Raw genomic sequence first — 11019 nt, 5'->3', positions numbered from 1 at the left:
GGGGTATTATCGGAATACAGTCAGGAGAAAATCTTGACAATAGAATATTCTGATGACACGATAGAGTCCTTGAAAAGCTGCAACCTGGCTGTGTGGCAGGGAGCGATGACAAACTACTATAAAACGAGGCGTTATCTGCACTTGCGTAATTTAGTTCACGAATACAGCTATGCGCAAAGTCAAAAGGGAAATGCACAAAACGAAAGTGATCTTTAGTGTCGCATATGCATGGGCAGCTCACGCACCTTTATTCCAAGCTGCGACACCGCCGACATAAAACCGACATTTATGATCTCAAATTATAGCGCTCTTTAGGACAGGAGACTAGTACAGGGCCATAAAATTGTATCAGGCATTTATTATTCAACAGCGCCAATACTCCAGCAGTGCGGCACAAACTAAACCAGCGCAGTTGAAAGTACGCGCCAGCGAACGCCAGCGACTACCAGCCCGTGTACAGCGCGCACCAGCGCGCCCCAGCGTCATCGCAGTGAAACCAGCGTCTTGTCCAGTGTGACCCAGCTCTTATCCAGCGATCTCACCAGTGTCGCAGTGGATCCTAGTGACTCTCATCGTGCGCCACCGTCCCCAGTGCGATCCAGTGCCAAAAAACGCTGCTGGTCTCACACTGGAAGGCACTGGAAGACGCAGGTTTTGCAATAGGAATAGACTTGCATATATTTGTGGTTATATTGTCCAAGGAAAAAAAATCTGGTTCTAAAAGCAATGACTTAACAAACGAACAGCACATTGCTACGCTTCAGGAAGGAAAAATAGAAAATATAATATTGAAGGAGCACCGCAATAAAACCAAAACCTAAACCAAATCTTGCGTTTTCTGTTTCTGTCACCTGGTGGGAGATTATGGAACTATGTCCTATGAGGCTTAAAGAAAAGTTTCGCGCAGCATGGTATTGAGATACTACCAGCATAATGCGGTACGATAGGTGCATGCCATTAAACCACTTCACCACGGCTCTCGGCGATTCCACAATGATACGCTTGTGTTTATTAAGGTGCCACGTGATTTTGCACCAGTGCGTTTCAAAAATACCTTTTGGACACAGTGTTACGCCATGTGTACAAAGACAAGATAGTCATCAATCCAAAGCACAGACTCCGGAATAGATACGCTATAGCCGCTATTACGACACAAGCCGTAGTTTTATTACAGCGACCGTTTTTGTCTAGAAAATAGAGCACAAAGTTTCTTTGTTTCCGCAGGCTTCCCTTGCTGAGTATTTAACAAATCTGGGAACAAAATGTTAGCTTTCCACAGCATATCTACTGCATTTGTCTCGTGTGGCTTGTCTTCCAGAACCAGCCTGTCATCTGCCTTTTCCAATAATCGACTTGTACTTTTAATTATTCACGAAAAACACGCTTCGTTCCATTGAAAACGTGCTAGCTTGGCACCGTGGCCTCTTGGGGCACTACTTGTTACGTGTCCAGAAAAGCTGGATATATAGAAACCGTGTCATGCAGCCACAAGACAAGTTTTCTGGTGACGGATACACATAGCTGTGTTTTGTTTGATTGGCATGTATAAGCCTTCATTATAAGCAAAGTCAGCATCCTATAATTAGACCTTACTGCAGGACATACACATGACATCTGGCGCCAGCTAAGCCGATATTATACCGCCGACTTTCCTTTTTCGGTCACTCCTGTTAATTCTTTATCGCTCTCAGCCTCCAGTCTCTTCGCACCCACTTTGTAATTGTAATGGACCACTGGTTATGTGCCCTACGCACTACGTCGTCTGCCGAGCTCAACTTCTACCGCCTAATGCCAATTAAAATATTGGCTACCTTGGTTTGTTGTCTAATCCAGATCCACTGACTTCTATGTCCTAACGTTATGCCTAACAATCTTCATTTTGTTGCGTTAATTTCGCGGTTACTAAATCTCCAGATGCTTTGCTAAACTCCTTGTTTTTGCCGAATTGATATAGTACAAGTAGAATGTAATGATTCTGCTCTCTCATTTCCAAGAACTAGCTTCCAGTCGTAACTGGGCTGCACCTGCCAGGTGAGCTTTACAAAATTGTCTTCAGTATTTGATCTTATCATCAGGGTCCATCTGAGTATTGGGCATATATAAACGTATACTGCAAAGATTTCAGAATCTCACTGCCATCACGAGTTGTCGTTTTCTTGGTAGACTATAGATCATTGCCTTTCTATTCTACATAGTGACTAATTCTACTCTTACACTTTTTTTTTACTGTCGTACGCAATGATGCTTTGCAAGTCGTCTCCAATTTCACTGCACCGGATAATGTCGTCTGTAAATCGCAGGATGCTCAAATATTCATACTTCAGCAAAAAGAGCAAAAACGGGACACAGTAAAAAGGCTCACGACACAGACGCTGACTTCCAAGTCATACGTTTATTACGCAAGAGTGAAATGTATAGTCAGAGAAGAACGAGAGAAACATAAATGGCGTGATAAACATGGGCAGAATGACTTGATGTTGCAGGCGGGCTCACCTGCAATCGTATGATCGTTCCGTGAAAACGATGCAAAGCGACATCGCAGCAAAGACCCTCTAGTGCGTCCTGCTGGGAATTGAGCTTCTATCGAGATGCTCCTCCGGCACACCCGCATAGTCACAGCTTACACTGTGACTATGCGGGTGTGCCGCGCAGGCCTGTAACCTGTTGATTCCAGTGAATTGGTGCGAAGGTGCCAAGAAGCCACAAAAGCTCATCAAACTATAAGTCTTGCTTAATGATAGCATTTATTTATTTAACTTTTCAGAATATTTATTTCATGCTGTTGTACTTTGATTCTCATTCACCAAAACGAGCAGGTTTTGTTTGGATGCATTGGGGAATCAAGTGAACAGTTGAACGCCTTAGCAAATTCTTTGAAAATTTTCATAGCCTCGTTGACCCTAAAAATAAATAACAGAGGCGTGTTATGACTTTCTAAGTAAAGACAAGAGATTGACATTTTACATCCAATATCACTGCTCGTAAAAACACTTAATCAAACGGTAATCGTGCACACTGCTGCACTTGTGATTGATACCTTATTGAATTTCTTAGAGAAGAGTTTTGTTAGTACAATAATTCGGAACTGCAATATTGAGTTTACTTGTTTGTCGTTTAAGAGATAACGCCCGGAGAGACTAGCTCTGCTACAATTTAAAGTGCACAGCACTTTAGAGGCTCGGGATGTCGTCCCTCGTTGGTGGCTGTCACGCGCAACACAAGGTCTACGTAAGACATAATATTCCCCTAAATTCCCCTAAAATTGATAAAATTACACCAAATAAGTATATAAAAATATAAAAAAAAGGAAAACATCATCAATTAACGAATTCATTACGCCAGGTTATTCAAAACTTGTCGAAAATGCCAAGCTGATTCCGATACTAGTGAAGAGACGGCGCCACAGCCTCACAAGTGGAAAGATTCCACTAGGACGCCCCAAAATTCTATCTTATCTATCCAAAGACGACTATAATTCAAAATATAAATATTAGAAATATTGCGACACAGATCCAGCTGATCAGCATCATATTCTATGGGGTTCATGTAGGCTCCCTAGTCTAAACGCCACTCTAGCCCCCTCTGCCTGACCTCAGCTCCCACTCCCCCTTCCCTTGTCTTCATTAAAATTTTGTTCCTCCTCCTCCTTCCACTAGGACGCGCTGAAAGAGAGCCATATTTTCCACAGAGGGCCCCAGAGTGAGCCTTTGCTTCCGCGGTCATCGAGCGAGATCTGTTCATGTTTACCTGTGCGCGCATGACACCGTGCTTGCCTATTTGATTAATCAGCGAATGTTTCCAGCTTTACACGGTGCATTAAACTACTATCCTTGCTTCGCATAGCTGTCTACTCATTTGCTTTCGCAATCGATGCTTCGCCTTTCGGGCGAAGCATCGATTGCGACTTTTTAGTAACTGCGACTTTTTATTACTCTCAAAAGACAGAAGTACATGTAGGTGCTGCAGTCGGGATTCGAGAGAGCCAGGGCGATGGCTAGCTCTTCGGCTTCCTGTGGATGTTAGGGTTCGACGCTACACGCGTTGTCGGTTTTGGAGTTGGCGTCTATTGCTGCTATGGTGAAGCGTCGGTCGTCGGAGTGTTGCGAGACGTCGACGAAGCGCGCGTCGCTTTCCCTGCCGTATGATCAAAGAAGGGTTTTGGCTCATGCTAGTCTGCGACCTTTGTTGAAATCCGGGTGGATGTTCCGGGGATGAGTGGAACGTGTATGGTTTCTCAAATTCAAACCCCGAGAATTATTTTTAGATGCGAAGCATCTTATGCTCGGGGCTTTGTCACTCCCTCCCTCCCTCCCTCCGCCGTGCAGCGTCCACACCCCTACTACGCATGCGCATCCTCCTCCCCCTCCTATCCTCTCCTTGTCTCATCTCCTCTCCTCTCGGCATTTCTCCTCTCCTCTCCGACTCTCCTCTCCGGATTGCGCAACGAATGGCAACACCTGCGGCTCCGCGCGCGATAATGCGAAGCAGCTTAGGTTAGAGACGCGATGGTAGGCGCCCCAGAGGCACCGGCAACACTCACCAACGCCGCGCGCGTTCAGTGCGAACGCTGGCAAAACGCCGACGGCGTCGACACCAGTTCTGCGCGTTGCTGGTGCTGCTGCATGTCCAAGTTTATACAGCTGATAAAACTACCTTGAGTTGACCCCATGGCTGCTTCGCACACTACTCAGGGTTCCCCTACGGGAAGATGGTGTAATTTTTTTAATATGATATGTTCGCTGACGAATATCTCAGCAACCTTCGGTTTGCAGATTACATTGTCCTATTGAGCAACAATGGAGAGGAATTACAACAAATGATTGAGGACCTTCATCGAGAAAGTGCAAGAATTGGGTTGAGGATGAATATGCAGAAGACAAAGATAATGTTCAATAGCCTGGCAAGGGAACATGAATTCAGGATCACCAGTCAGCCTCTAGAGTCTGTAAAGGAATATGTTTATCTAGGTCAATTACTCACAGGGGACCCTGATCATGAGAAAGAAATTTACAGAAGAATAAAATTGGGTTGGAGTGCATACGGCAGGCATTGCCAAATCCTGACTGGGAGCTTACCACTGTCGTTGAAAAGAAAAGTGTACAATCATTGCATTCTACCGCTGCTAACATATGGGGCAGAAACTTGGAGGTTAACAAAGAAGCTCGAGAACAAGTTAAGGACCGCACAAAGAGCGATGGAACGAAAAATCTTAGGAGTAACGTTAAGAGACAGGAAGAGAGCGGTGTGGATCAGAGAACAAACGGGGGTAGACGATATTCTAGTTGACATTAAGCGGAAGAAATGGAGCTGGGCAGGCCATGTAATGCGTAGGATGGATAACTGGTGGACCATTAGGGTTACAGAATGGATACCAAGAGAAGGGAAGCGCAGTCGAGGATGGCAGAAAACTAGGTGGGTTGATGAAGTTGGGAAATTTGCAGGCGCAAGTTGGAATCAGCTAGCGCAAGACAGGGGTAATTGGAGGTGACAGGGAGAGGCCTTCGTCCTGCAGTGGACATAAATAGACTGATGATGATGATTATTCTATGGTGCGTTACGACCTGACCCCTCTCCCTAAGAGGGAGCAATATGGGGCAAAGTGGCAGACTGTAAACTTAACAAATTGTTGAAATCCACGTCAAGCATGCGAAGGGTAGTTTATATTTGGCTGCGCTGTGTCGACCTGATAGGGAAGTGGAGACATTTTGTTTTAGTTCTTTCGAAAAAGTGCGCGCCTTCGGCCCTCTTCTGTTTTGTTCGCGATTGTGCACACCATGTTCCCGAAGTGCAGTTTGAAGGAAATCTTTTTGAAGGTTTAGGGCCGCATTCACCATAACATGGAAAGGCGTATTTTACACAAAAATAATCGATGTTGATATTTTGTTGCGAGTGAAGCGTGTCTTTACAATAATATTATATTTCGTACTTAGATTGATTATTCGTATTCTTCCTTTATTTTTCTCACTGCATCTCCTTTATTATTTTTTAGTGCTGCGCCTTTTAAAAACCTCATCAGTGGGTTACGGCTGTTAAATGACAGCAAGTTCAAGGCCTTCATCACCCTTTTAAATAACTCTAAATACAAAACCCATTACAGAACACGGCATATTTTGATTCTGATGATGGTGAAATAAAACCGTTAAGGAACAGAAAGTGCAAAAAAATAATGTTTAGACAGGAAGACTCTTCGGGGAGCTAGGTCGTCCAGCTTCTTTGCTGCAATGCTTCCTTCTTTGTAATGGAAAAAGAGTACTATTAAGATATTGCAGCCAGCAGAGAATGAACAGGAGAGATTGTTGAATGCCTTTTGTATTTCAGTGTGTTCGTTTGCGGTGCCAAACGTGCTGAAGAATTGGTTCTCTTCTGACAGTTTGTTGAATCTTCCTGCCATAGTGCCCTAACGTAAGGAAATGCTAAACATATTAGGTAGTATTAGCTAGAATAATTTCATCTGATGAAGTACTACTGATACAAATTTGCGCAATACAAAAAGGTGAGACGAGAAAAGACAATTTCGTTTCGTTTGAGGCCTACTGAAAATTTTGTGAAAACAAAAAGTAACAGTAATAACGCTGTGAAACCACGCATACTCATTTGCTGACCCGATATGTTTCCTTACCTGCTTCGCGCAGGGCTGTATAATCCGCCGTTTATCGCCTCGACGAATGTAGTGGTGTCTGGTATTCTGCACATAGTCTGTGGAAATAACGCGAACGCAATAGCAGGCATTGTAAATTTAATTCAGAATGTTTTGAGTGTATTAAATATATTTTGTTTATCCACACGCAAACCTACCCTAGCATTCGAAATGAAGAACAGCTGCATTCCGGTGATGTTCTCTAGACCTGCTAGACGAGTGTCTATCCCCGCACATTCTTCTTCAAGTACTTTCTCGTATGCCTGCAAATGAACGAGATAATGGCAAAGTTAGTCTGTTAACAAACAGCGTGATCTTTCAGTTCACCTCTAGATAAGTAGCCGTGGTATTGCTTCAATTTTACTTCATGATATGCAGCCTAATTATGAAACTGCTTTTAAAGTGGATGGAAGCTGACGACAAAAACAATGAGCAGAAAGGGTGTAAGGAATATTTTAACAGTATGTACGTAATGTATGTACACGTGCATAGTTAACTTTGTCCGTGATAAGGCCTAGCAACCCTGTGCTTCTGCGCTGAGTATTTGAGTCCTAGTGGTGCAACCACACTTCTGTGTTTCGGTGTTTATTTCAGAATACTTGTACTCTTTTAAGCCATCTATCATAATCACCCTTAGAAGGAAAATTTTGAGCCGAGATGAATAGTAACTGAATATCTGTCGACCCACGCCAGCATTTCTAAAACAGGTGGTATTAAGGCTTATACAATTTTTGTCAGCTTGTTTTTTCTAAGAACAAATATCTAGAGGGCAGCACACTGGAACTGTGCGCATTTCTGGATGACCGCATGGGACTAATAATGAGGAGCTCTGTTAACACAACTACTTCCCTATTCTTCACTTCACTATTTCTCACTATTTCCCCCACTTACTGACGAATCCTTTTACTGATAACTTCTTTAGGTATGCTCTTGTACATTTCAAATTTTTCAAAATATACCTATGCGCTTTAGTCTCACTAGGCCTAAATATATGCCACATTAAAATTTACTGAAACTACAAGTGCACACGCATTCTTGTTTCGACCCTTTGAGCCGCTCGCCTCAAATGTATATGGCGCATGACTTTAATCAGATAGCGGTCAACATACACAACGTGTAGCTTAACGTAATATGGCTGCTTACTAATAACGGCGGACGAATCAGTTTTGCATAGCGTCAGGGTAAAAATCGACGTTCCAAAAATGAGGCTTTTAATGTGGCTTGTTCCTGTCCTGGTGTTGCACTGCACTGCATTTCAATCTAAAGGCAAAGCTGGTAATGAGGCGCCGTTATCTATTTTTACATCTTCCGCAATGTGAAGCGAATTGCTCGCAGGAGGGGTGTGCAGTAATGCTAATAATTACAAAACACGCATCCTGACATATAGGAGGCATTTGTATACGGATAAATAAAGCAACAGCCATGATCTCATGAACTGAAATGCTAAGCGATATATTTTAATGTTGCTTGATTACGTTCTAGCCGCGTGTATTGCTTGCATGCATTCACATACATGAATGGGCGGTTTTTCGAAACTTTGTATTTATTTCTCATTTCTTCTAAAAGGTTGGCAGAGGTGAAACCGGATTCACCCGGTGTTACCGCCTCATTATTAAAAATACATCAAGCAGGTTTCATAGGACTTCTATCCAGTATAAGAACCTGTTCTTGCATGGAATCATATCATGCATCAAAAACACTCCTAAAGAAAATGAGCTGTTGGCTGTTACGTCGTCGAAAATAAATTAGGTGAATATTCAGGTAGGGAATTTTTTTAACTCACGTTGAAAGCCGTCTGAAGGCCAGTGTTATCGGCAAGGTCTTCCTTTAACGTTTGTTCCCAGAAGGAGTCGGTTTTTTCCTGCAGTGGAAGGTTTGTAATAAACTTACAGTGGATAACGTTAGATGGATATCGTAGGCTAAATGCGTCACATTGGTTTCACCGTTATATGTTTTAAACTGTGAATGTCGTCCGTAAGTTAAACATTGCTTGCTTGCCGACAATGAACGGCTGCTGTCCGCGATGCGAGTGGTTAACGATAAACGTAATTATTTCATTTGCGTTTCTTAGCACATGGTTTTTCTTGCCATTATGTGTTTAACAGCGAATGCTCTTAAGCTATCCGTAAAACCGTGCTTGTCAATAAAAAAATCCTCGCCTCTGGGCCGATCGTGCAGGTAGTGCAAAACAGTGCAACGCAGCTCTTAACATAGCATAGCCATGCGTAGTATAGCATAGCAAGGTGGTGGGAAAGAGAAGTGAGGGTGAGGAGGAGTGATGTGAGGGTCAGGAGGAAGGAAAGGAGGAGGGGAGCGGGTAAGTAACAACTTGATGAGGGCTAGTTGGTTCATAGTTGAGCGAAGGTATGAAGTAACAGCGCGTAATGAACAAGGACGAGAAAGGAACGAAGACCACAGGACAAGCGCTGACTGCCAACTGAATGTTTATTGCAAGAAAACCAGCCTTTTTTATACATACTCAAAATACATGCGCACATCAAACACTCGCTAATCACAATGCCAATCTTTCTTTCAAGAAGTTTATTTCTTTCTCCGATAGTAGAACAGAAGGCGAACTGACACAATTGTCACCTTCGATGCTGATGAAAAAGGCCTCTAAAATTTCTCTTTAGGAACTTTAGGAACTTTAGGAATTTCTCTTCAGGAACAGCGCCCTTGAAGAAAGTTGTGACCTGCCTAAAGAAAGATGCACTTCAAGTAATACAGGCAGACAAAGAAGGTGGTTTTGTCGTTCTGCCCGAAACGTTAATGAAAGAGAAATCTAGACACGCTGTTGTGAAGAACTTTAAAGAAATTTCATTCGAACCGAAGAAACAGAAGAAAGTCGCCCTGAAGCTACTCAAGGATATGCACCTGAACTCGTTGAGGCAGCTTGTCAACACAGCAGATGCAGAATTCTTGGAAGTGTTCTTCACACGCAAAACGCATAAGCCTGATCACCCTCTTAGGGTAATTGTATCCGAGAAGGCATCTTGGCAGTGCCATCTGGGGAAGTTTCTACAAACTCATCTCAAAAAGCTGCCGCTAAAGGACCCATTCCTGGTAAGAAGTTCTGATGAAGTTATTTTGGCAATCAACGAATCTCAAGGGACTGATCAAACTGCATTTTCAATAGATGTCGAGGACTTGTATTATTCAGTGCCGCATGATGGTATTATGTCAGCTGTGCGTGAAAGAATGGAGGATTTTGGGGAAGTGAAATTTCAGAATTCTGTGGGCCTTAGCAGCAACAACTTTTTAGCGCTTTTAGAATTTTATCTTAATTCCACGGTCATCGAATTTGAAAGCCATTTTTTCATACAGCGAACCGGAATCTGTATAGGTTCAGCCATAGCTCCAATTTTATGTGACATATTTTTATCATCTCTTGACAATGCTATCGCCGATAAGTTAGTAGACACGCCTGTAACACAAGTGTTCAGGTACGTTGACGATTACCTAGTTGTTATGAAGAACAGCGATTGCACCCGTTCACTGCACCAAGTTAATAACATTCTAGACATGTTCATCAAATCTTCGGGAGGACTCAAGTTCACGCACGAGTTGCCGATCAATAACAGAATTCAATTCCTTGACATTAACCTATACTTTTCATCAAGTAAGCATATATGCTGGACCTATCAGCCTAGATCCAAGAAAACCTTGTTGCCATATGACAGCGCACAGACAAAACTAATTAAGAGGGGCATAGCCACCACGTGTATCAAGGCAGCATTAAATAAGTCGTGCGTGCACGAATGTGAGCGTAGCCTGATGAGTCAGCTGGCAAGGTTAAGAGATGCAGGCTTTCCCCAACATGTCATTACATCTGTGTGTGAGACAATCTTGCAGAGAGCAAAAACAGAACCAGGCAATAAAGACAACAATCAAGACAGGAGACCAGTGCACGTTGTTCCGTACGTGCACAAGCTATCACACAACCTTAAGAAAGTTTCAAACAGGCATAATGTCAACTTGCTTTTCAACGCCCCTTGCAAGCTGTCTTCGATTTGTGCACGCATGAAACCAAGATACAGGCCCCCCACTTGCACTGTCAATCACAAAACCCGATTTTTGTCTGATTGCACAAGTAACGTAGTGTATCAGATTCCCTTGAATTGTGGAAAAGTTTACATAGGTCAAACCGGACAATGTTTCAATGATCGTGCTCGACAACACTGCAACAATGTAAAGAACGGATATGGTAGCCATTTAGCTGACCATTGTAAAAAACATGCATGCGCTCCGATGTTTAATCAAACGAAATTTATAGGAAAAGGAAAATCTAAGAGCGGGTAAATTATGGCATAGCCTTGTACAGTATAGTTTAGCAAGGGCATGGGAAAGGAAATTGAGGGTGAGGACTGATGTAGGCGAGGAGA

The 11019-nt window shown here is 43.1% G+C and overlaps 1 long non-coding RNA gene across 1 annotated transcript; it reads right to left on the bottom strand.

Annotated features, from left to right (window-relative positions):
- Positions 1-2726: 2726 nt before the first annotated feature.
- Positions 2727-8499, bottom strand: LOC119461640 (uncharacterized). The gene is made up of 3 exons (XR_007468193.1): positions 8421-8499; positions 6796-6900; positions 2727-2900 (listed from the first exon to the last, which is right to left on the bottom strand). It is a non-coding gene; the product is annotated as an uncharacterized LOC119461640 (long non-coding RNA).
- Between the last annotated feature and the right edge of the window lie 2520 nt (positions 8500-11019).

This window comes from Dermacentor silvarum, chromosome 8, assembly GCF_013339745.2.
Source record: "Dermacentor silvarum isolate Dsil-2018 chromosome 8, BIME_Dsil_1.4, whole genome shotgun sequence".
Classification (NCBI taxonomy): Eukaryota; Metazoa; Arthropoda; class Arachnida; order Ixodida; family Ixodidae; genus Dermacentor; species Dermacentor silvarum.
Note: the sequence above shows the minus strand (reverse complement) of the source record. Positions and strands in the feature narration are given on the sequence as shown.